The 24,813-nt window shown below is 38.9% G+C and overlaps 1 long non-coding RNA gene across 2 annotated transcripts; it reads right to left on the minus strand.

The window, feature by feature from the left end:
• Positions 1-496: 496 nt before the first annotated feature.
• Positions 497-18,410, minus strand: LOC124859532. 2 transcript variants are annotated; one of them, XR_007036130.1, is made up of 4 exons: positions 18,125-18,410; positions 10,913-11,034; positions 1,782-1,844; positions 497-1,706 (listed from the first exon to the last, which is right to left on the minus strand). It is a non-coding gene; the product is annotated as an uncharacterized LOC124859532 (long non-coding RNA). The 2 variants fall into 2 exon arrangements; XR_007036131.1 differs by lacking the exons at positions 10,913-11,034; positions 18,125-18,410 and adding an exon at positions 4,346-4,442.
• Positions 18,411-24,813: the final 6,403 nt, after the last annotated feature.

Below are 24,813 nucleotides of genomic sequence, written 5' to 3' on the forward strand. Positions count from 1 at the left end.
CCACAAAAGGTCATTGCTATAGAAGCGGGCTGTTCTTTTTGGTATCTGAACATATTAATGAAAAGCTTAATGGAAGGAAAATGTTGTCCAACGTCCTCTTTTCAAATGAAAGTAAAGTTTGCTTTTCATTTGGAGGTAAAGGTCCCAGAGCCTGGAAGCAGGGTGGAGAGGCACCGAATCCAAGCTGTTTGAGGTTTTCACCGTGTTTATTTGAGGAGCCATGTCATTTGCTGCTGCTGGTCCACTGTGTTTTATCAAGTCTGAACCCAGGGCCACCACCAGAACATTTTAGACCACTTCTGCTGGCAAACCTGATCTCATTTTCCAGCAGGACCTGGTACCGGTCCACACTACCAGAGGTGCCAACAGCTGGTCCAACGACCAAGGTGTTGCTGTGATTGGACAGCAAGCTGAACTGTCCTGACCAGAAACCCAAAGAGGGTATTGTGAAGAGGAAGATGAGCGACACCAGAACAAACAATGCAGATGACCTGAAGGCCGCAATCAAAGCAAGCTGGGCTTCCGTTACCCCTCAGCAGAACCACAGACGAATCGCCTTCATGCTATGCTGCATCGATGCAGTAATTCGTGCAAAATGATTTTTTTATTGATCTTGTTTAGTAATATTCTAATTTACATTTGCTGTATGCCACAATCATTCAAATCAACAAAGATAAATGATTATAAATGACAAATATATTTCATGATATTGTAATTTATTGAGATTCACCTGTAAGATACAGTCAGATTAATACTTTTTACTTCATAGTTTATTAAACATTGCTTTTTTTTGACAAAAAATAGAAAGTGAAATTTAATAGTTGTGGAATACTTTTTACAGAAACAGGGCTGTGAATTTTCCCTCACCAATTTTACATTAAATGTTCAAGCGTTTAGAGGAAAAATCTCATAAAAGGTTTTCCTGAGCTGTTTTTATAATGCATACTTTCCCACTAAAACATAACATGTAGCTGTGGCATCCAGACAATAAGATGTCCTCATAACAGGCATCTATTAATCATGTGTAAGGCACATTACCTTCATGGTTTGTTCATGTGAAAGGATATTATACTTATTAAAGTTAAAGGGCAGTTTTTTCTCATGGGTGTGTTCCTTAAATTACATCACTGAATACCTTTACCATGAATAATGGTAAAACAGTATATCTCAAATTTATGATGAGTGGGAGGCTGTTATTTCACCAACTAAAGCATTAATCCAGAACTTGAGAAGCTCTTTGAAAATAAAAAGTACAAATGCACTTTCAATGAGTGTTTTAAAAGTCACTTTGTTGTCCTGTTAGGAAAAGCACACATTTTCTGATCCCAAACAGACTACAACCCGGTCTCCCCAGTTTTACAGCAGATCACATTTTGAAAATGTGACCAAAACAACTCACATGGCATCATAAGGGTCATGTTTGGACCATCAAGCAACTACAATCCAAATATTTGCAATAGAGGGTAGGCCCAATAACTCACGTGTCCTAATTGCCCCATTAGTGACCCTAATGGCCCTATTAGTGTGATTGTTTTGACTACAATGTAAAATATAAGCCTGTCAGTTCCAACCATGTTCAGCCCTGAAGAAGCTTTCAGGATGGGAGGTGAGACGTCTTCAAGAAGCAAGAGAAGAAATCCAGTTGGCTTCTGCTGAAGCGCTTGGGATGGTCATGTCCTGGATGGCTGAGAATCTACACCATTGTACTACGGTATTAAAGAGAGAGTTCAAACATTTAAAACTGGGTTATATTAGGAGGTTATGTGTAGTCAGTATCTTACCTGCAGTTGAGAACTGCCCTTGTGACTTCACTTGAGAAACAAAGATAGTTTTCCTGCTAACATCTGAAACAGAAAGTGTTATTTTCAAATAGAATAAGTATTAGATTTAAAGATGGAAAAAAACGTTAATAAAAAAAAAAGGAAAGAGTTCACTTCAACTACTATTCCTCAACGATATTATATACATACATTTTTAACATTGCTCTACTTCCATAGCAGATGTTATGTTGAGTTAGATTTAAAACTAAACACAACATTACTCTGGCTGGATGTGCTCATCACTCTCCATTTTGGAGTCGGTGTTTCACAGGGTAGGACCATTACTATGGACGCTTTCATGAGCTTTTATAACCAGAGGCTTGAAACAAGTCCTCCTCCAGGGCTGCAAAGTCCTGACACATTTAGAGATATCTCCACAGCAACACACCTGAATCACATAATTAGGTCCATAGCAGAACTCTGTAGTACTTGATTGCATGTTGAGGAGGAAATTCATTTCAGGTTTACTGAACCAGGAGGAAAAATGGCCACTTAATGTTTGTTGTACTTGTTAAAGTGACAATAAAATTATTCTCTATTATAAGTTGCATCACTCTGGCCCTTAAAGACTGGACTTTGAGACCCCTGTTAAAGGTGGTACTCCAGATGCATACATGGTGGAGCTAACTTGCAGGATTTTGCCCATCATAGTCCATCTGTCTGGCATTTATTTTCAGAAGATCTTAATAGAATGCTTCAACCATATTGTATGTTTTTTTTACTTGAAATGATCGCTGATATCTTCTACAATTGCTTTTATTATTTTTGCTGTTGGAAAGTTTTCCTGAAACTCCTATACTGCCTTTTCATATTTCTCAAATGTTTTCCAACAGCTATACGGCATCAATTGAACGCCTTGAAGGAGAAGTTAGATGTAAATAACGAGGAAAAAACAAGAAAAATACAAATGAATGGACAGAAGGAAATCTGATAAGTTGCCTTTTGTGATGTCACCAGTGTCACAATCTCCAGGTGTTTGGATTTAATTTTCTTTAATGTTTGTGTTTGCAGTATTTCCTTGTTGCATATTTTATGTTCATTTTTTGTCTTGCTATAATAGTTCATGTTTTTGGGTTCAGTTTCTTCAGTTTATTCTTGTGTTCTGTTTGTTGTACCTTTAGTATTTATGTAACGTATCTGTTTATCTCTTACCCTGGATTGACCATTTCTTTGTGTCCCAGCTCAGCTCTGTTAATTAGTCTCTGTCCATCAGCTTCCCCGCTTTCCTTCTGCCTCAGCTGCTCCACATCTCCTCTGATTGCCCCTCTGATGTGTTTGTCATGTCTCAACCCTTGCCTCTGTATTCAAGCTCACTGGTTAATGCTCATCGCTGGATTATCCGTTCTACTGCCTTACTTCTTTACCCTACCCTATCTGTGTTCTGTTATCTGTTCCTCCCATAACTGCCTCTCTAAGTTTCCCTTTTTTTATTATTAAACTACATTTTGCCACAACCTTGCTCTGCACTTGGGTGCGTTCAACCACAATCATGACAACTGGAGACGTGTGTGTAAGAGTTTTAGAATAGATTTTATTTTCATTAATTATTGAATTACAGTAAAACAAATGTAAAAACTGGCCATGATATATCAATCTATAGGCGATGAACAAAAACTACAGTAAGTTTGATTGAATTTCCAGAAAGGTCTGGGTCTGAGCTTTATGACAGCAGAAGTCCACTTTGGTCTTAGCCTCTCTCTGACTAGCTGTTTGCTCTTAAACAAACTGGTTTCCATTTTCATGAACACACTAAGGAAATTATCAACCAATATTTTATATTTACAGCCTTTTTACTAAAGTCAGAAACTTTTTTTTTTTTTTACCAATGTTTAGATGCTCAAATAAAGGCGTTATTAAACTAGCGAAGCCATGCAAGAACAATAGTTAGCTTCAGTGGCATTTTGTTTACATGGTTCAAACAAACGAAGTCGCTTTTTGTAGATGGTGTGTTCCTACCTACTTAATTTCCATTAGTTGGTGAGCTACCAAATCTGTAGGAGTATTCAGTTTTATTAAAAGGAGATGTTTTTTTCAAATGGTTAATAGTTGACCTAAAATCTTTTGACAACAAAATTGCAGCTAAGAAGACTTTTTAAAAATGTCTTGTTTTGAGAGTTAGAGTTAGTTTTGAGGTTGTTGCCCGTTTATTTTACCAGTCTTTTTTTGCTCGGCTTGAGATGCTTGTTTTCTATTCTCACAGTAGAAATAATTTAAAAGCTTTCTAAATTGTTTAAAAGAATAATTTTAGCATCATAATCAGATTATGCCAGGTCAGAGAAACATGGTCATCCTTATTGTTTGTTCGTTTCTCCCTTACTCCACACCCTTGATGCATTCGTAAAGCTGAGCTGATTTTAGACGTGTAGATTTGTTGCCTCCTTAAATAGGACTGGTTAAGTATGTCTGTTGCATAACCAGTCTGTGCAGCGCAGCGGATAGCCTGGTGTAAGTGAAGTGACCCGTTCCTAGCTATGTCCTGGCCGGATCATTTCAGCTGTTGTTCCCCCCTCCCCCACAAAGCTCACCTCACGGCTGCTCCTGTTTCACACATCTGACGTGGCCGGGTCCGCCGCCAGTATTTCATAACTGCCTGCTCTGTTTCCTGAGGACTGCGGCCCAAAGTAAACTGACTGATTCAACAAGGAGAGGCTTGAATAATGGTGGGTGGTATAATGGATACTCTAGAAATAGACCAGTTTATGTTTTAAAGGTCAACACTATCTCTACTACCACCTGCAACCCATGTAGCTGGCCTCTTAAGAGTCTTTTCTACCAATTTACTCTATCTGTTATATGATTTGTAGCCAGGTTTTAGAGCACCAGTGATAGCAGTTTAATATCCAGCAGTAACCTTACAATTAGCTTACAATTAAACAATTAATAGCGTATGTACGTATGACAACATCTAATGTATACCTAATGTTTCTGGAATAAGGAGAATAAGGGAATAGGTTGCAAAGCAACATGTTTTTCTCCCAAAAAAAACATCCAGGCCTGTTTAAAAATCTCCCAAAACCTAGACACAGAATGTTCTGTGGTCTAATGAAATCAAACTTGAACTAGGCCACAATTCTAAAAGGTACCTTTGGCACAAAAACAACTCTGAACACTAGAAAACGTGCACCATAAACCACTGCAAAACATGGTGGTAGTATTTTTACCTGGGGTTACTTTTGGGATTGATATGATGATTCCAAAAAAAACCTATTGACTCTATTGTTTAACTATTTACTTACATTTTTAATTTGTCCTTACCAGAGGGGCATATTTCCGGAAATAATGAAATTATCTACAATGTTTCTTGATTTCAGAAAAGTATTTGATACCATTCACCACACTCCATTACTCTCCAAACTACAGGATTATGGGATAAGAGGGAAAGCTCATAACTGGTTACGTAGTTATTTGACCAACAGGACACAATTTGTAAGTTAGAAAATGAAAAGTCAGATCTTCTTACAATTAAATGCGGAACCAAGGTTTATTGCTGGGACCAAAGCTTTTAATTTTGTATATTAATTATATTTGTTAAGTGTTAAAAATATTACGATTCATTCTGTTTGCTGATGATACAAATATATTTTGTTCTGGAAATTATTTAAAAATCATAGAACATATAGTTCTTGAGATGTCTTAATAAGTGGTTCAAGGATAATAAATTATTCATTGATTGTTATAAAACAAAATTTATGATTTTTGGTAAAAGAAACATAGATGTCAGTAGTTAAATTTCTAGGGGTTGTTTTGAGTCATAAACTGAAAATCTCATATAAAATATATAAAACAAAAACTATGGGACTGGTGACCTGTCCAGGGTGAACCCCGCCTCTCGCCCATAGACTGTTGGAAGTTAGGCACCAGCTTCCCTGCGACCCACTATGGAATAAGCAGTAGAAAATGACTGACTGACTGACAAAAACTATGTAATAGTATTGGACTTTTAAATAAAGTAAATAAACGTTTTAGAGTTATCAACATTCCAGACATTTTATTTTTCACTTATTATTCCGTATCTGACCTACTGTATGAAGGTATGGAGCAACACATATAAAACCAACATTAAACCTCTGTTTGTGATACAAAAGGAAGCTATGTAAGGCGAATGTTAGAGAACGTACTAATAAATTGTTTATTGAGTCAAATACCCTGAAATTAGGGACTTGGTTCTTTTAAAAATTCATGTTTTAAGCTACAAAGAGATTATTGTCAATTAATTTACAACAGTTCTTTGTTTTAAGATCAAGTGATAGAAATAACAGAGAGAAAGTTTGATTTTAAAACTGTTCGTACTACTTTAGAGTAAATGTGTATCTCAGTGAATGAAGTAAAACTGTGGAGTAAATTGGATCAAAAATGTCCAACTGTAAATCAATTCAAAACAAAATAAAAAAAACTTGTTATGTACTTCTAAGCTAATAGTGAGGAGATATTGTTTCCAACTTATACTTTAAGGTAATTTATTGTATACGGCCATGAAATTTATTTTGTAATCATTGAGAAAGGGCCAGGCTTATACAAGACTTTTCTTCATCCTGCTCCACATTCACTTGTGTACAGCAAGTAATGTAAGAGCATAGGTTTGTGACTTTGTTAAATTGAGTGAATAAACAGATTGATTTATTCAGATGGACCTGAGTTTTTCATCAAGGTACATGAAGTTGTGAATTGTTACAAATACCAGTCAGTTTTGGTCCCAAACTCATGGATCTAGAAAACTGAATAATTGAAACTTACATTTTGGGCATCCCACTGAGTAGAAGCATACATCCTAATCAACAAAAGAGTGACTTTATGAAAGTACCAATAAAGTTCTGGAACGACCTAGCCAGGTTTCATAACTGAATTTGATAGAAAAGGTAGGGGGGTCTCCTGAAGAGGGTTGTGGACCATCCTACAGCGATGCAGGGATATTATCCTTAATACATTTAAACCATTCTGGTCTTCACTAAATGGAGCAGGCTGCTGCTTTGTTTGAGGTCCAGCACAGGTTTATGGGCTGATCCACAGAATCTGGCTCTGCTATAGGACCTATTTGTAATCTGCAAACAGTTGTTTATTTACACAGCTTAATAAATCTGCCTGTGAATCTGTAGCTATCTTCAGATTCCTCCAATGAAAGCTTTTATCTGTTTTAATTAAAATTGTCAGCATTTTCTTCTTCCTTCTACAAACTCTGTTAGACTTCTATTATAAAAAGGGGGACATAAATAATTTAATTTGAGTTAGTGCATGTAAAGCTCTAGCATTCAGTACAGCATGTCCTGACCAAGCAGGAGGGAACAGGAGTCCCAGTGTTTACATGAAAACAAGCACACCTTCACACATGTTTGCACAACAAACACGCTCTGCTTCAGAGTAATCTCTGAGTTTCCTGGAGTCTTCACTTTCCATCCACATGTGCTTTTATTCATTACAGCATCTCAGAAACACATCCCGTGTGTTCTTTCCATGGACAGATGTGCATAAGCAAATAAAGTTGCATCACTCCTTCCCCCACATCTTCTTATTCGAAGTTCCTTCATGGATCAGCAGAGCCTAAATCTGGAACAATGACGGAAAAAAATGCGAGGCACATGGCAGTGAGATGCTGTGTGCAATTACTGCTAATGATATGCCTCCATGCAAGCTGTGGCCTTAATTAACTTTGCAGGAAGCCAGGTCTGTGTGAGCTCCGGGTAAGAGGAAGCAGAACTTGAAGCCAAAGCTAAGAAAGCACACCTGTCCTTGACATTGCTCAGACAACACGCCTGTTATCCCAGATTAGACGTGCTGGGTGGTCCTGTGTGAGGAGTAACACGATGCGGATGTTTGAAGAATTATTCTTAACAGAGCTAAAACTGGGGCTTATTCAAAAGGTTCTGGTGTAGATGAGGCTAACCAGTTATGGTAGAGATGGATCTTACAGGTATAGACCTCAAGGGAAAAGGATAATCAAAAACAAACACAAAAATAGTAAACAACTCACGGATAAACGTAAATGACGTTGAGCATCAATTTAATGGTTATTTATCATATTTTAATGCATTAACTTTCCCCCAAGAGTAAATACGGCAGCACTGAGGAGCAGTGGTTGGAGCTGTTGCCTTAAAGAAAGAAGGTTCTGGCTTCAAATCCCAGCTGGGGCATATCTGTGTGGAGTTTGCATGCTCTCTCTTTCTCCAGGACCTCCAATTTCTTTCCACAGTCCAAAAAACTAATAAAAAAATACACAAACCGGGCAAAACATAATGGCCTCTGAAAAATATAGTGAATAACTCTAATTATATCTTCTTCATGGCACCTTTTAAAAATAACAGGCTGCAAGAGATGGAGGTGAAATGGGCAAGTATAAGGATTTGAACAAGCATGACAAGGACCAAATTGTGATGGCTAGACAACTGGGTCAGAGCATCTCCAAAACTGCAGCTCTTCTTGGGTTTTCCTAGCAACTATCAGAAGTGGTCTAAGGAAGGAACAGTGGGGAGCCAGGATAGGGTCATGGGCAGCCAAGGCTTGCTGATGTATAGGCCCTTAAGGTCTGATCCAACAGACGAGCTTCTCTAGTTCCATAGTTAAGGCTGAATCTGATATAAAGGTGTCAGAATACACTGCAGAATACATTGCATCCCTACCTTAAGCACTGTTGGAGACCATGTAAACCCCATCAAGGCAGCTGTTTTCCCTGATGGCCAACACCTCTTTTAGCAGAATAATGACACAATAAAAATGCTTTAGGAATGGTTTGAGGATCTTATTTCCATAGATATGAATTTGACTGACCAGTAAATAAAGACCTTCGCTTTTCTACTAACCCTGTCTTTCTCCTCATAGGCCTCAAAATAGATGTGAAAGTAGAGCCTATTATCTAACTAATGTTCGGAAATATTTATCATTTTTAAATTGATTATTTCACATTGCTGGAAAAAGGCAAATTTTTGAATAATGATGACCTAATGCATAAATGAAGGTTGTTTTCTTTTTTATTTACCCCGGCTGTTGCTCTTTGGCTGCTGACAACGCGCCACTCAAACCTTTAAGGGCATTAAAAATGATGAAAACCATCCCACCTAACAATTTAGTGTTTATTCGACACATTCAACCTTGGGCTGAAGTTGCAAAATAAATGGTATGGTAGCCTCAGAAAAACGCTGTTGGCTCGTATTCAGAGCCATGCCCAGGAGATCTTTTACCTCCTTTGTCCTTGATGTCTCACAGTAATTTCTCATTCCTGCTGTCTGTATTGACAGCTGACTTTTGCTGGGTGGGCTTTTTGAACGAAGTCGTTTTTATTGATCCTGGTTAATCATTTGGAGATTGATTGCTTCACTCCTGGCACTCAGTACCAGATTTAAGATAGCATAGAATTGGACTACATCCAGTGTTTGATACACTTAAGGCTTCCTCAATGGTACACGTTGTTACTGTAACATCATTTATTACGTTACAGCATGAAACACACAATAATTAATCTTCTATTCCTATCACATAACAGAGAACAGCGATGTAATAATATAGCTGCACAGACTAGATGGCTTTATTTAATTAGATCAGCCACATCCATTGTTTTTGTTGGGAATATACCTAGGGGTGACACAGTTGGCCTAAAAGCTTTGCCGAAGACCTAAAGACCTTCTCCAAAGGTCTGCTTTTTTTTGTTTTTTTTTTGTTTTATTGTTTCACCTTTTACAATGAGAGCTGCATTTTTCGGAGGCTGATCTGGATGCAGTCGAGTAGTGTGAACTTATCAACAACCCAACGGCAGACATATGCTGCTGACAGCCAATGAAAAACACAGGCTGGTATACGGCAACAGCTGCATGACGACTTTCTTTTAAACGTTATTTGTAACTATGTAACATTATAAACATAAATGCACTTGACATAATATAAAATATCAACTAACTAATTACAATAACGTTGTGACTGTGTTTTTCTATGCTTCAAACAAGCTGGAGTAAAACTCTGGTCACTCTGGCACGTTGTCTTGCATCTAAATTAAGGGAAATATTCTGAGGTTTTGAAACTGTAACTTTTTAAAACTTTGGTATACATTGATACCGCTCACTGTCCCATGCCTAGTGTGGACATAACAGAACTGGTTTGTGTGAAGGAGGCATTGTAAATAATACATAGCAGGAAAAGCTTCTCCAACTCTAAAGATGGAGCTAAAAACACTCTTAAAAGGTTGTCACTCTAAAGACTACTGCATTGCTGTGCAGTAATAAAAAGGGGCATGTTCTTGTCTTGATAGATTTGTCTTTGGTAATTTGCAAGATTTCTGTCATCGAAACCCTTTTACGTCATGGTGATACGCTTTAAAATAAATGGGGTACCCTGCTGAGTATTAAAGAAGGTATCCAAAGTTAAACTGCCATTTTCTTTCACAACCCTAATAAAGTTGACTTCAGATTGACTGGCTATACTTATGCTACTGTTTGCAGTTTTGGCGGAGTGCTGTATTAAGCATTTTTTAAATTTTCTTTCCATTTTGGTGTGGGTCTGGGTGTGGTTCCACTTGACAGTTTACAGGCCAGCCTCTGGGTCAAACCATGTGACCTGGATAATCACAATCCAGGCCCAGGCAGGAAGCAGCCATCACTTATGATGGACTTTAAACCAGTTAAACACTGGCTTGTTAGCGTCTCCCGCCTCCTTCCACCTACTCAGACACATAGAGCTTCTTCAAATATTGACACAAGTGGACAGACTGAGTAAACATCGAGACTTCTTTGTCAGGGCCGTTTTTATTTCAGGTTGATCCGCTACGTGGCCCTGAGCATGCATGTGTTCTTCCCTGAGTCTTCCAGGATGTGGTCGTGGCTCTGCTCGGCCAAAGGCAGCAGCCCCAGGCCTCTCTGAGCAGCTGTCAATGGGCCCCAGGGACAGAGAGGAAGGCAGAGACAGGGAGCAGCCCTGCCCCCATCTTTTACCAGCCTGCCTGCTCCCTCTGCAGGCACTGAAGGAGGGGGATGGGCTTTCATACTCAGAGACACAACAAGGGGAAATTATAAGCAGCTCCTCTGCATCTCCATGCAAAATTAATTTTAAAATGGAGATTTGTACAGATAACAAGAAGCAACTGAATCCATTTGTCATTTCCCAAATGTACCAACCATTATTTTGCTTCCAATTTGGCTTTTCATTCCCAGCCTCCTGTTTTCTATCTTCTCCATTGTCTTCTGACTGTACTGGTGCTGTTTACTGGATCTATGGAACATCACAGTGAATCTAAAAACTGCAACAGCATAAGAAGAAAAGAAGGTCATAATCATACCATTTCATTTCAAGAATCCTCATGATTTTTTTTATGGCAATGCTGCTGAAAAAGTAAAGTCATATTTGACATTTTTTACATGAGATACAGAGCAGATATCTTCTCAGATTGGGAGTGTCTAGACATATTTAGCTCTATAGACAAGACAGTACATGATTCTGGGTCACAAGACGAGATGTTAATGATACTTTTTAGAAAATAAAAAATCCAGGTTATTTGTTTTCACAACTACAGTAAAGGTTTCCCAAATCACAAGCATCTGGAATCAGTGTAAAATAATTCAGTGCAGGTTTCACCTCTCTAAGTGCAGCAGTTTTCAAACAGGAACCCATCTAAGGTAGCACTGCGGCCACCTTAGATGGGATTAAAATATCTGGAAACATTTCCAGAGCTGGGCATTTCACGCCCTTCACTGTTTCACACCTTTATACTTGGTTGCTTTGTACCTGACTTTTTCAGCTACCGTAATGGAGCCGTCGTTCACGGAGCATTTCATAACAAACATGGAGATGTTTTGAGAAACCAAGTAATTTTGTATAACCACTAATAGCTTACAAATGTGGTTAAATGATTTTAATAAATATATCTATCACTTGGAGCTATTGTGGTTTTGTCAGGGATCCAAAGCTGTCATATGTCGTAAGAATCACTTGGTCCAAACATGGATCAGAACTTAAGTAAATGGAAATAAGACTGAGAACTTTTTTTTTTTTTTTTTATATAACACAAATTATACGTGTGATTTAAGCCTTTTTTACTCTTTAGAATGAAATTATTTAATAACCAAGAAAATCTATTGATTTTCATGGTCTAAGTAAAAAAAAGACGTGGAACGTGTACGACATGGAAGAAGGGACAAAATGGCAACATGTATGTTAAAAATAGAATCCTTTTCCTTCAAAGGAAACATCCAGGCCTGGCCAACATTTCCTAAAATCTTGGGGGGGAATGTGTTATGGTCTGATGACACTGCAGTTGAATTTTGAGTCACGATTAAGGGACATTTAGCACAAAAACAACATTGAGCATCACTAAAAGACAATTGTGAAACGCAGCGGTGGCAGCATCAAGCTGTGGGGTTGGTTTCTTTCTTCAGATGGAACCAGGGCTGCACAAAGGATTTTAGTTTTAAGCATCACTTGGAGACCAAGAATACATGAATATACTGGTCCTTCTCAAAATATTAGCATATTGTGATAAAGTTCATTATTTTCCATAATGTAATAATGAAAATTTAACATTCATATATTTTAGATTCATTGCACACTAACTGAAATATTTCAGGTCTTTTATTGTCTTAATACGGATGATTTTGGCATACAGCTCATGAAAACCCAAAATTCCTATCTCACAAAATTAGCATATTTCATCCGACCAATAAAAGAAAAGTGTTTTTAATACAAAAAACGTCAACCTTCAAATAATCATGTACAGTTATGCACTCAATACTTGGTCTGGAATCCTTTGGCAGAAATGACTGCTTCAATGCGGCCTTGAGTCTCTCAACGTTCTCTTCACAATATCCCACAGATTCTCTATGGGGTTCAGGTCAGGAGAGTTGGCAGGCCAATTGAGCACAGTGATACCATGGTCAGTAAACCATTTACCAGTGGTTTTGGCACTGTGAGCAGGTGCCAGGTCCTGCTGAAAAATGAAATCTTCATCTCCATAAAGCTTTTCAGCAGATGGAAGCATGAAGTGCTCCAAAATCTCCTGATAGCTAGCTGCATTGACCCTGCCCTTGATAAAACACAGTGGACCAACACCAGCAGCTGACACGGCACCCCAGACCATCACTGACTGTGGGTACTTGACACTGGACTTCTGGCATTTTGGCATTTCCTTCTCCCCAGTCTTCCTCCAGACTCTGGCACCTTGATTTCCGAATGACATGCAGAATTTGCTTTCATCCGAAAAAAGTACTTTGGACCACTGAACAACAGTCCAGTGCTGCTTCTCTGTAGCCCAGGTCTGGCGCTTCTGCCGCTGTTTCTGGTTCAAAAGTGGCTTGACCTGGGGAATGCGGCACCTGTAGCCCATTTCCTGCACACGCCTGTGCACGGTGGCTCTGGATGTTTCTACTCCAGACTCAGTCCACTGCTTCCGCAGGTCCCCCAAGGTCTGGAATCGGCCCTTCTCCACAATCTTCCTCAGGGTCCGGTCAACTCTTCTCGTTGTGCAGCGTTTTCTGCCACACTTTTTCCTTCCCACAGACTTCCCACTGAGGTGCCTTGATACAGCACTCTGGGAACAGCCTATTCGTTCAGAAATTTCTTTCTGTGTCTTACCCTCTTGCTTGAGGGTGTCAATAGTGGCCTTCTGGACAACAGTCAGGTCGGCAGTCTTACCCATGATTGGGGTTTTGAGTGATGAACCAGGCTGGGAGTTTTAAAGGCCCCAGGAATCTTTTGCAGGTGTTTAGAGTTAACTCGTTGATTCAGATGATTAGGTTCATAGCTCGTTTAGAGACCCTTTTAATGATATGCTAATTTTGTGAGATAGGAATTTTGGGTTTTCATGAGCTGTATGCCAAAATCATCCGTATTAAGACAATAAAAGACCTGAAATATTTCAGTTAGTGTGCAATGAATCTAAAATATATGAATGTTAAATTTTCATCATGACATTATGGAAAATAATGAACTTTATCACAATATGCTAATATTTTGAGAAGGACCTGTATACCCATGAGAGGAAAATTTAAGTTTTTTGAATCCCTAGGTGCTTCGGGAAAGAATTAGCTAAAAGTCTGTGCACACTTGTGTTTTATTTTTCTTTTAACAGATGTGCTACTTTGTCAATTGAATTATACAAAGATCACATTTTATGTGGAAATGTTGAAATCATTCATCACAGCCTCATTTTTTACATAAAAAAAAAAGCCATTTTGACAGCGTTGTGAGCACCTTTGAGAGCTACTGTAAAAATTCAAACAAACTGAATCCTTCTCATCCCATTGTTGTTTATCATGAGACCTTAGCATCTGATTGGTTAACATGGACAACAAGCTAACTCCAGACCAATCACTTTGTCTATGGCTGTATTAGCCCCACCCACTGATTTTGATGGATAAGGTACAGTAAGCACAAAAACAACATTAAACATCACTAACTAACAACTGTGAAACACGGTGGTGGCAGAATCGTGCTCTGATGCTGCCACTGATGTGCCGCTTAGGGCTATGTAAAAATGAAATAAAATAAATTCTCCATTATGAAGAACAAGTTTGGCCCTAATTGTTCTCTGAAAGGTTTTATCAAAATTGTCAGTTGTCACGGAGCGAAAGCCAGAATTTTTATGAAAGTGTTGTCCATGTTCCTCCAAATGTGGTGGTGGCGGTAGTGGTGGAAGGTTTCCTTACATGTGCAGAGATTTACTGCAGTGCCTTTCTGCCTGAATCTCTGTCTGTTAGCTTATCTTTTGGACTGTGTGTTCCCTCTGGCTGCATTAGACTGCCTTTATCTGTCAATTATTATGATCGGAGGCACGTTGTCAGCATCAGAGAGATCTGGCATAAAGGAAGAGGACATTCCAAGAGCATCTGATTCACACACGCACACAAGCTGAGTCACACACACACATTCAAACAGATCTTGTTCCCATCAGTTATTAAGCTCTAAGTGACTATGCAACTTGATAATGGCCCGACTACAGCTTATAAAACATTTGCCAGGAGAGTGTGAATATGTGAACACTACCTGCAGTTCCTGTCAGACATTTACATGCCATTGGGCCATTTAATGCTCCAGCTGGTCTTTTTTCACAGTAAAGTGATTATATAACAACTTAACGTCTTTCCAAAACAAGACTTGGTTGCACAGATTTGAGTTTATTTTGGGTTTTCTCTAATCTACACAGGGTCATCTATCTTCATATAGGCTAAAATATATTCATTTATCCTCAATGATATTTGTTTAAACCTCACTTAGCATGTTGCACCTCAACTTCACCCTTTTTATAAACAATCAGTAGGTTTCTGGATATTTGATCCCTATTCTTTGCAGAATTGGTAGAATTTAATTAATTGGCTGGTGTCTTGCCATGGACATGGCTATTAAGTATAGGCCACAAGTTTTCTGAAGGGTTAAGGTATGAGCTTTGAGAAGCTTTATGCTAGCCAGCATTACTTATTCCAAACCCAGTTTTGATGTGTTTATGGGATCCTTGTTCTGTAGAAACACCTAACAGCCACCACCATGCCTCACTTTAACCATGCCAAAGCCTTGTCTGGCTGTGAAAGAAGGAGAAGGCATTTGGTGATTTGGTGATTCCGGTAGATGCGCACAGTAAGTTTATATGTGAGGACCCAGTTCTTGCTTTGTAAAAACTATTGCAGATTCATGTTGTCTCATTACTCCACCCTCGGTTTTTACTTCCATATGCTGACTTTCTATGCCCATTTATGTGTGTGTGAATGTGTGTGTTCACAGCCCAGCCCTGCAGCTATGCTGATCCCATCTGTGAACCCTGCCTCCTCACAGCTTGATCCCACCACCACATCTATTGTTTGACTAATCCAGACTATTACCATTGCAGCTCCACAACAGGCGCTCGCTGAAGCTCCGGATGGCTCCTGAAACTCTCTTCTCTAAACTGACAGCAATCTAATTAACTTAGAACGGGCCAGGGCGTGCGTGCGGCTAGTTGATACATGTGTTTGTGGATGACGTTAACAGAATCCAGTGGATTATTCGCCTTCTGGTAATGGGTTGAGGCCAGCCAACCACAGGTGGTAATATGAAAATGACTATAATTTGGATTATTTACTTTCAATTATTATTATTTGGACTCTGGCATGTGCCAGTGTCCGGTATTAAAGTATCCCATGGTGACATTCTCAAATCCAATAAATGTTCCTTCATATTGTTCCTACGGATCAAATCCTTGTTTGATGTCAGAAGGAGGGATAGATGGAATAGCCAGTTTTCTCTGCAGAAATACAGAACCTTGGAGACAAATTCATACTTTGACCTTTGTATATTTTCTCAAGTTACTACCTCAAAACTCAATGTGTTTTATTTCGATTTCATGTTATGGACCAACACAACGTAGTACATAATTGCAAAGTGAATGTAAATTACATGCCCTCAATATTTTTTGCAAGCCGAAATCTGAAAGGTGTGGTGTGCATTTGTATTTAGCGCCCTGAGAGCTACGTCTTGCTGTAATTACAGCTCCAAATCTTTTGGGTGTGTCTCTTTTAGTTTTACCCATCTAAAGTTTTACCTTTTTGTCTTCACAAAATAGTTCAGTTTCATGGAGAGATTCTGACCATCAATGTTTCAAGTCTTTCCACAGAATGTCAATTAAATTTAGGTCTGGACTTTGACTAGGCCATTCTAACAAGAATATGCTTCCATCTAAACCATTGCTCTGGCTGCATGTCTAGGGTTGTTGTGCTGCTTTGGCCCAGTCTTTTGCAGCCTCTAACAGGTGTACAGTCCAAAAACATGACTGTTAGGTTAATTAGTCTCTCTACATTGCCCTTAGGTGTGAATGAGTATGTTGTTTGTCCTGTGTGTCTCTGTGTTGCCCTGGGATGGAATGGTAGTCTGTCCAGGGTGTACCCCGCCTCCCGCCCATAGACTGCCTGAGATAGGTACCAGCTTACCCATGACCCACTATGAAAGAAGCGGTGTAGAAAATGACTCACTGGTTTTCTTTCAACAGTGGCTTTCTTCTTGCCACCTCTTTGTAAAGAACAGATTTGTGGAGTGCATAACTAATAGCGGTCCTGTCAACTCCGGTTCTCAAACCAGTTCTCAAACTGGAGCTGTGGATCTCTGCAGCTCCACCAACCTTACCGGGACTCTCTTGGTGCTTTTTGAACTTTGATCTTTACATTTGTCTTGTTTCTGCATTTCGGGCCATGTATTTCGAGTTATTTCTGTATTTGATCTATTTAGCTCTGTTTACATAGTTCCTTGTTCTTCTAGTTACTCATTGTTTCTGTGATAACATTAGTCTAATCTTCTTGGTTCCTTAGCCTTGCTCCCCACTCAGCTGCCATTCCTACTGTTGATTGTATACGCCTGCTTTCGATGGCACATTCCCATCTCCAAAGCATTTAAGCTCCTTGGTTTCTTTCTCTCGCAGCTGGATGCTACTGGTTCTCTTGTCCTGGTTCCGGTGCTGATTTTCCTTGTGTCTCTGTAAGTTTCCAATTATTAAAGCCATCATGCATCTCCTGGAGTCCTGTTGCCGTTTGGGTTATCCTCAACACACACCAAGCAAGACATGCTCCTCTTTCCCAGCCTGTCAGTTTGGTGGACGGGCATGTCTTGGTAGTTTTGGAGTTCTACCTTATTCTCCCTTCTTTAAATATGGACTGAAAAGTTCTCTGTAAGATGTTCAAAACATAGGATATTGTTTTATGACCCCAGTCCTGCTTTAAACATCTTCACATCAGTTCTGTCTGGTGTGTTCCTTGGTCTTCATAATGCTGTTTTTTGACTAATCTTCTCTATCACCCTCTAAAAATGTCTGATGGCAGCTGGACTCAGCAGATTTCATTTAATGGTAGTAGATAAAGAGGGCTAAATAGAATTTTGAAAATGATTTATCATGTATCATTTTTCTTCATTATGCACCATTTTGTGTTTGTCCACCACACAGGATCCTATTAAAACACATTGAATGTTGTGGTTGCAATGTGATAAAATGTAAAAATAAGCATTTTGAAAATCTATTACAAAAGCTTTTGACCTACACTTCAGATCAAGGAAGTTGTGACTCTAGTTTTCTTCTGGTTAGATTAAGCAAGGCATCCTGCTTCCTTTAAAGGTCAGAAAGGATGTCCAACCTGCTGAGTATTTCTTCTGAATATAAATGATTTCTGCTTTCAGTTGTACTTTTCTAAATGTGAACATCCTCATATACTTAATACTCCATCCTCCCAACCTCTCTGCTGTTTCTCAGCAGTTTTGCTATAAACAGCTTTCTCCGGACTCCTGGAGGCTTGTGGTGTAACTAAAGACTTGGAGCTCACAGGAATAGTTCATGCAGATAAAAATCACAAATCAAGACAGGGTGCTGGTGCTCATGTGTTTACCTCCAGCGCTTCAGGGCCTTTGCTAACCATCCTAGCTCAGCTCTCTGCAGGAAAAGAAACCAGATCTCTGTCAGAGTTGCGGTTAATCCGAGGAGCTTTCTGAAAGTCAGAGGACTGAGCTGTAAACACTCCAACTCCTGAACCCTGGGAACTGCTGATTCTTCAATATTTCTGCTGGTGAATGTGTGTTTTTTTACGCTCAGATGTGAAAACATGGCAGGAGCCAGTTTGACATAAACTCTAAGCTGAGCACACTAATTGCATGCATCCACTGAATCCTTGGATTTAAAAGCCAGAGAGCTTTCTTTGCAGACAGGCTGCCCTTCCCCCACGTTCTACATTCTTTAGCCTTGTATGGCAGATCAGCCTCAAATGTTGCTCCAGAAGAGAATAACCGCAACTCCTTGTGTCTACTGTGCACCACCGCCCCGTCCACAGAGGATAAAAGAAGCTGCTAATGTCATTCTATAACCTTCGCTTCATTTTCTGTCCCACATCTGGAAAAACAGGCGGAAATCTACACAAATGACGGCGTCAGAAAAAGAATTGCAGCGTTGTTCCCCTGTAACGATGAGTAACGGCTTTAGGCCTTGAAGCAGGGTTGAATTCCCAGAGGAAGGAAATGCCAGTCTGCACATTCATACCCATTACTGCCCAGTCATTATCTCTGGCTGTCCACATGAAACACACGGCTCGTCCTTTAGTGTAACATAAGCATGATTTTAGGCAAAGGGAAGGAGGAAAGGTTTGCTCTTTGTGGTAGCTAGCTGGGAGTTTGGGCTTGTTATCGCTGTTTTGTGCCTCAGGGCAAGTTAAGATTGTGGTTTCGGTTCTCTCTGGTGACCAGTTGGAAATGTTTAGTCATCAGGATGAAGCTCAGATATGAGATGCCACAGATCAGTGAGCAGTTTAAGCAAGTTGAAAAACATGCCAAACAATCACCAATCTCCATTATTATTATTACAGACAAAGTAAAATGTATACTAAACAATACAATATTTAAATGGAGTATCACTGTATGTATATTTAAATACTAAACTCTGTTTAACCTTTAATCAAATAGGTGTTAAAATGTAACCATTTCAACTACATTTTTACCCATCCCTGTGACTTTTCTTCCTCTTTCCGTTGTGTTTCTGTCTGTTGCACTGCTCCGCTCCTCCCCCACCTGGTTGGTCAGATTGCATCAGCCTACTTACCTGTCACGCCTGAGCTAATGAGGTCACTCCAGCTTGTCTACCCCATGCCATTTCATGCACATGATTTGAGAAATCTTTCTACTAAAGGCAATCTGATTCGCAGCTGTACAACATGAGGGACACAAATTTTGTCCTTGCATGCTTTTCTGCATGGAAGCTGCCTATTTTCTCTGTGAATGCATGGATGTTCCTCAGGTTTTTCACACTAAATGAGTGCATTTCAAGTTAAACTGACCTTAAGTGTGAGTTTGCATAGTTGTTTGTGTATTTTCTCAATAGGAGGAAGAATTCTTAATTAAGAAGTTTTCTACAAAATCAACGATGCCACAATTATTTGCACCTATAACAATGTCAATAAAATAAATGAAAAATAAGATTTTTTTCTTAATCAGTGAACATTTATTCAGTAATTCATGGATTCATGAATTAGTACGCCATTACATAGATGCTGATTTCGCTGTATGTGGACCTGGTTTATTGCAGCAAATTTTGGCCTCTTTGGGTCACAAATTCTCAATAACAACCATTAGATGTATGTGATCCATGTGCCAAACAATTATTTAAGAGGCATGCCAGTAAAGAGCGTTTTCTACCCTACCTTCACAAATGCAAACATGTGGGATTTGCTAAACCCATCTGGGGACATTAACTGGAACTATATGCTTCAGTCAGATGAAAGCAACATGAGCACGCAGCAATGAACAAAGGCGTGGCCATGGGCTGCAGAATCTTAAATTTCACCTTAGCAGGACCAAATAGGTTCTTGTGAGCTTAGTAAGTATTGATGTCCAGCTTTGTTTTGCCACCATTTGGTAAAAAACAACTATATAAGTTACCCTCATTTGTCTTTCTTTTAAGTCAGTTTCGCGAGTTCAGTTGTGTGTACTTTTATCAGCTAAGTACTGTTTTTAAAACCAATGTTTTTAGTAGTTATATATATAAATATAATTAATTTGTAGGGGCCACAGATTATCTTTTTGATTTTTTTCGATTTTTGAACTTTGGGGGAAATAAAATCCAGTTCTGAAGACATCCTTCCTATGTTCCTTATGCTTTTACTGCTCAGTCCCTTAGAAAAGTCCAAGTAGTTCTATTGATATTGTGTACAGCAATACTGCGATGATGATAAATTTGCGATTTATCGTGGCAAAGGCTCAGCTGTATTCAATGGCCATCTTCGGGTAGATTCGAGCGCTGTTGAATCGAACCCTAGCTCATTTACTCAGAACATCCGACTCGCTGGGCGAGAGCTGAATGTCCGATCGCGCTCTGGAGCGGATAAAAGAAGCAAATTCTTGACCACCTAAAAACATGGGGCACCAAATGCAGGAAGCGCACTACAATGTAGCAGGATGGCTGGAAGATGTGGTTCATCCAGACTTGAGGACGAGGTGACAACTCACAAGAATAATGATGTTTTCTAATTAGCTTCAAACCTAAATCCTCAGAAAACCTGTGGGGTGAGCTGAAGAGAAATCATTTTTCTGTGAGATTCTACTACTGCAGTAAAATAATTTTTACACATCTTTACCAGGGAAGCTAATAAAGGAGAGCTCTGTACTTTCATTTCCAAGACTATTCTAGCTATTTTTGGCAACAACTTTAGCAGGTATGCCAGTGTTGTGCAAATGTTATGTAAAGGCACATCTTAGGATTCTGCAATGCTATGAATGTGTGAAATACAAATAAAAGAAACAAATCTAAAGTTAAAATTCACATATTGAGGTTACTGTAGTGGAAAGTAGCCAAACTGTACATAAATGAAGACCTTTCCTCACTAATGGCTGAAGGATGGTGTTGAAATCAAGCAGAGATGCAAAACATCTCTCTCCCACAAATCCCAGCGGACAAGGTGGTGTCTTATAGCCACCTCATAGGTTTCCCACTCTTCTCATCAAAGACAGCTCCGAACTCCAGCCCACTACACCCACTCACCCACCCACACACACACACACACACACACACAACACACACACAGAAATCAGCAGGGAGCAAATCAATGGCTGCCTCTGTGCTGAATCTCTGCTGAAGCCATCCCAGTTAGGCTCTTTCAGTCGATCAACGTTATCCTTCAAGTGTTTAAATGAACACAGACTGAATGTATCTTTGATTCGCCTTTAATCAGAGTGGCGATTACACACTCCCTAATTATATCTGTTGTAGTCTGTGTTTGATTTGATAGCAGACCTGAATTTGTTATCATGAGTGTTTCCCTCCACAGCTCAGGAAAAATGGAAAATCTTTATGAGCTGCCCGCCGTTGTGTGCACTTTCAACCACACCAACAGCCCATAGCCCCACTGTTCATGACTGTCATATTAAAACAAGGTAGGGTCTGAATTGCAGTGGTGTAAGCATAGCAGAGTGTTGATATCTGCTCTATGAGTCTGCCAGAGTGCTGCTCTACAGAACCAATGCATTTGGGTAAAAAAATTACATTACAATCATAAATTATCTAAACAAAAGTATGGAAATTATAAGCTTCACATAAAGACTCATTAAAATACATATTAAAAATTTCTAAGATAGGATAAACTAATAAAATAAGCTTTGATCATTATGGTGTTATAATCAATAACGTTTTCAGCACTGATTTTAAGGAAGGTTTTTAGTCAGTTTGTTCCAGAGCTGAAGAGCAAAGAAGCTCCTTGTTTGGTTCATTTCCTGGCAACACTGACTGACTGAACAGGTCTCTCTGATGACCCGAGGGGTTCACATGGTTCATACTTGGTTCATATTTAGGTCCAAGAACATTCAGTGCCTTATAGATCCATAACAACATTTTAAAATCCTTCCTTTTACAAACCAGGAGCCAGTGTAGTGATTTAAGCACTGGTGTTTTTTCCTGGACTCAGCAGCAGCAGTTTGGATGAGCTGTGGATACCTGAATGATAAAAAGGAAAAAGTTAAATTTAATCTGTTAAACATTAAAGCATGCACCCATTTTTCTGGTGACTCAATATGACAAGAATCTTACAATGGTTTTAAGATGGTGGTAGCCAGATTTAGTAACACACTTTATGTGGCTGTTTTCGGTCTGACTTTACACCTAGGTTTTTTTGCTTGCTATGTAGTTTTTTTAGACTCACTGAGTTTAGCTGAGTGCTAATTTCTAACCTTGTCTTTTTGGGACCAAAAACAAGGACTGGGTGTGGCAAGCGAATTAAAACCCAAAATCTTTTTTTAAACACATTTAATTAACAATGTAACAAGGGGAGCACAATTTTTCACAAAGAGTCAGGTTAGTTTGGATCCTTTTTTTCTCTTTATGTATGAAATCATCATTTGAAAAATGCTTTTTCTATTTGTTGAAGTTATCTTTGTCTGAAATTAAAATTTGTTTGGTGATCTTAAACATTTAAGTATGACAAAGAAGCAAAACCAGGAAATCCCTGGGGGGACACTGTATATATACACCTTGTTTTAAATGTGTGGTTTATTGTTTAAGTTTTAGCATAACATTCATATTTTAGAATACAGCTATTTTTTTTACTTAAAAATCTGTCTCATTTTTATAAAACTTTAAAATAATTAATTTAGTCAAATGTAAGCTTGAATTCAGTAGAGTTCCCATCAAGTCATTTGAGGAGTGGTACAACGACATGGGAGGAGGATTATGAATCAGCTGAAAGGATTTATTACTTTTGTTTTATTTACCTCCACCTTTACAGCTAAAAATGTGACTCATCAAGCAGTTGAGGGAAAAATTCACAATCGGATTCATATTCTGTTTCTGTTTTGCTGCACAAACGGGTAGCAAGCACACTACTAGAATGATCTGAAAGCATTCTAACAGTTCCTTGGTACATTTAAAGGAAATAATCCCACACTTTTGATAGTTTTAGAGTAGAGAAGCTTGCTTGCCATCAGACGTCTTTGCAATTAAAATGAAGCCATTTCTCCATGAATGTTGAAGGTAACTGAAAGCCTGGATAATGTTTAAAGAGAATCTAGCTGCTTGTACAGGCCTGTATATGGCTATACTTTCTATAGTTTAAAGAATATGGATGTGTGTAATATCTTAGTTGTATGCTTTATACTTGCATATACTTGGAATTGACTCCTTATTTTGCATTAAAGTGGTATTATACAAAATCCTAAAGGTCATTTGATGAAAACGTTTTATTGATGAAAATTTAATTTTACAATACCTTTAAATTATTCATACTAGAAGCAGAAAAAACAGATTTCTGTGAATTTATGCAATGAGAATCAGATCCTTCTATCTTATAATAAGAACTCTTCCATAGCCAAGGTCTCTCATATCCCAGTCCTTTTATTTCGAAATATGAAAAATGAATTGCTCTGCTGACTAATGTTACAGGATGCGTGAAACGTACAACAGCCATGTCTAAATTTTTGCCTTTTGTGAGCAGTTACAAATGAGTCGGCGTCAACTCATTACCTCCAACCACAAATTATGGGCTAAGAGCCGAGCCTGGATGGCACCTTGAAATTCTGCACTGTTTCACAAGAAAGATGTAGATATTAGCACAGAGTCATTAAAAAGACACAGATGGTTTTGTGTAATATAAGCCCTTTGTGTTAGCTGCTTGGCTCGTTGGAAAACCCTTCTTCCTCTATCCCTTAGATCAGTGCTGAAATATTTAATCAGTTATTGGCAGGGGTGAAAGTGGTTTTAAATTCTTGCTGGTACTTATGGGCGGAGCTAGAGGGAGGCACTGGGTGCATATATATATATATATATATATATATATATATATATATATATATACCGGGGGTCTTTCTGCATGGAGTTTGCATGTTCTCCCCGTGCATGCGTGGGTTCTCACCGGGTACTCCGGCTTCCTCCCACAGTCCAAAGACATGACTGTTAGGTTAATTGGTAACTCTAAATTGCCCTTAGGTGTATGAATGACTGTGTGCGTGGTTGTTTGTGTGTTGCCCTGCGATGGACTGGCGACCTGTCCAGGGTGTACCCTGCCTCTCGCCCATAGACTGCTGGAGATAGGCACCAGCTCCCCCGCGACCCACTATGGAATAAGCGGTAGAAAATGACTGACTGACTATATATATATATATATATGTGTGTGTGTGTTAATTGTTACTCTCATTTGTGGCCCCCTCGAGATCTCTCTCTCTCAGCAAAGTCCAAACTCAAACTAATTAAAACGTATCAATATCTTACTTTACTGTAGGCTGTCTGTATAAGGCAGAAATTAGAATCACTTGACAATGTAGAATATATATTTCAATTGTTAAAGAACTGCCATGTATGAAACAATGATAAACCATTTTCTAAAGCATAACTTTTCATCTTCAGTTTCCGTCTTTTCTTTTGAACAAAGAAGATATTGTTCTGTGCATTGTGGTCAAGTTTTGATTTCATATAAATTAAAGATTTGACAGTTCGGTTGTTTTCGCGGTTTTTATTTAAAAGTCTGTAGATGGTAAGTGATTTATTGTTCGTCCTGTCCTAATGCAAGCGGTGTTTTTCTTATGTCTGTGCACCACCTGTGTAAAATCTCCC

The sequence above is a fragment of the Girardinichthys multiradiatus genome, chromosome 22, assembly GCF_021462225.1.
Source record: "Girardinichthys multiradiatus isolate DD_20200921_A chromosome 22, DD_fGirMul_XY1, whole genome shotgun sequence".
NCBI classification, from domain to species: Eukaryota; Metazoa; Chordata; class Actinopteri; order Cyprinodontiformes; family Goodeidae; genus Girardinichthys; species Girardinichthys multiradiatus.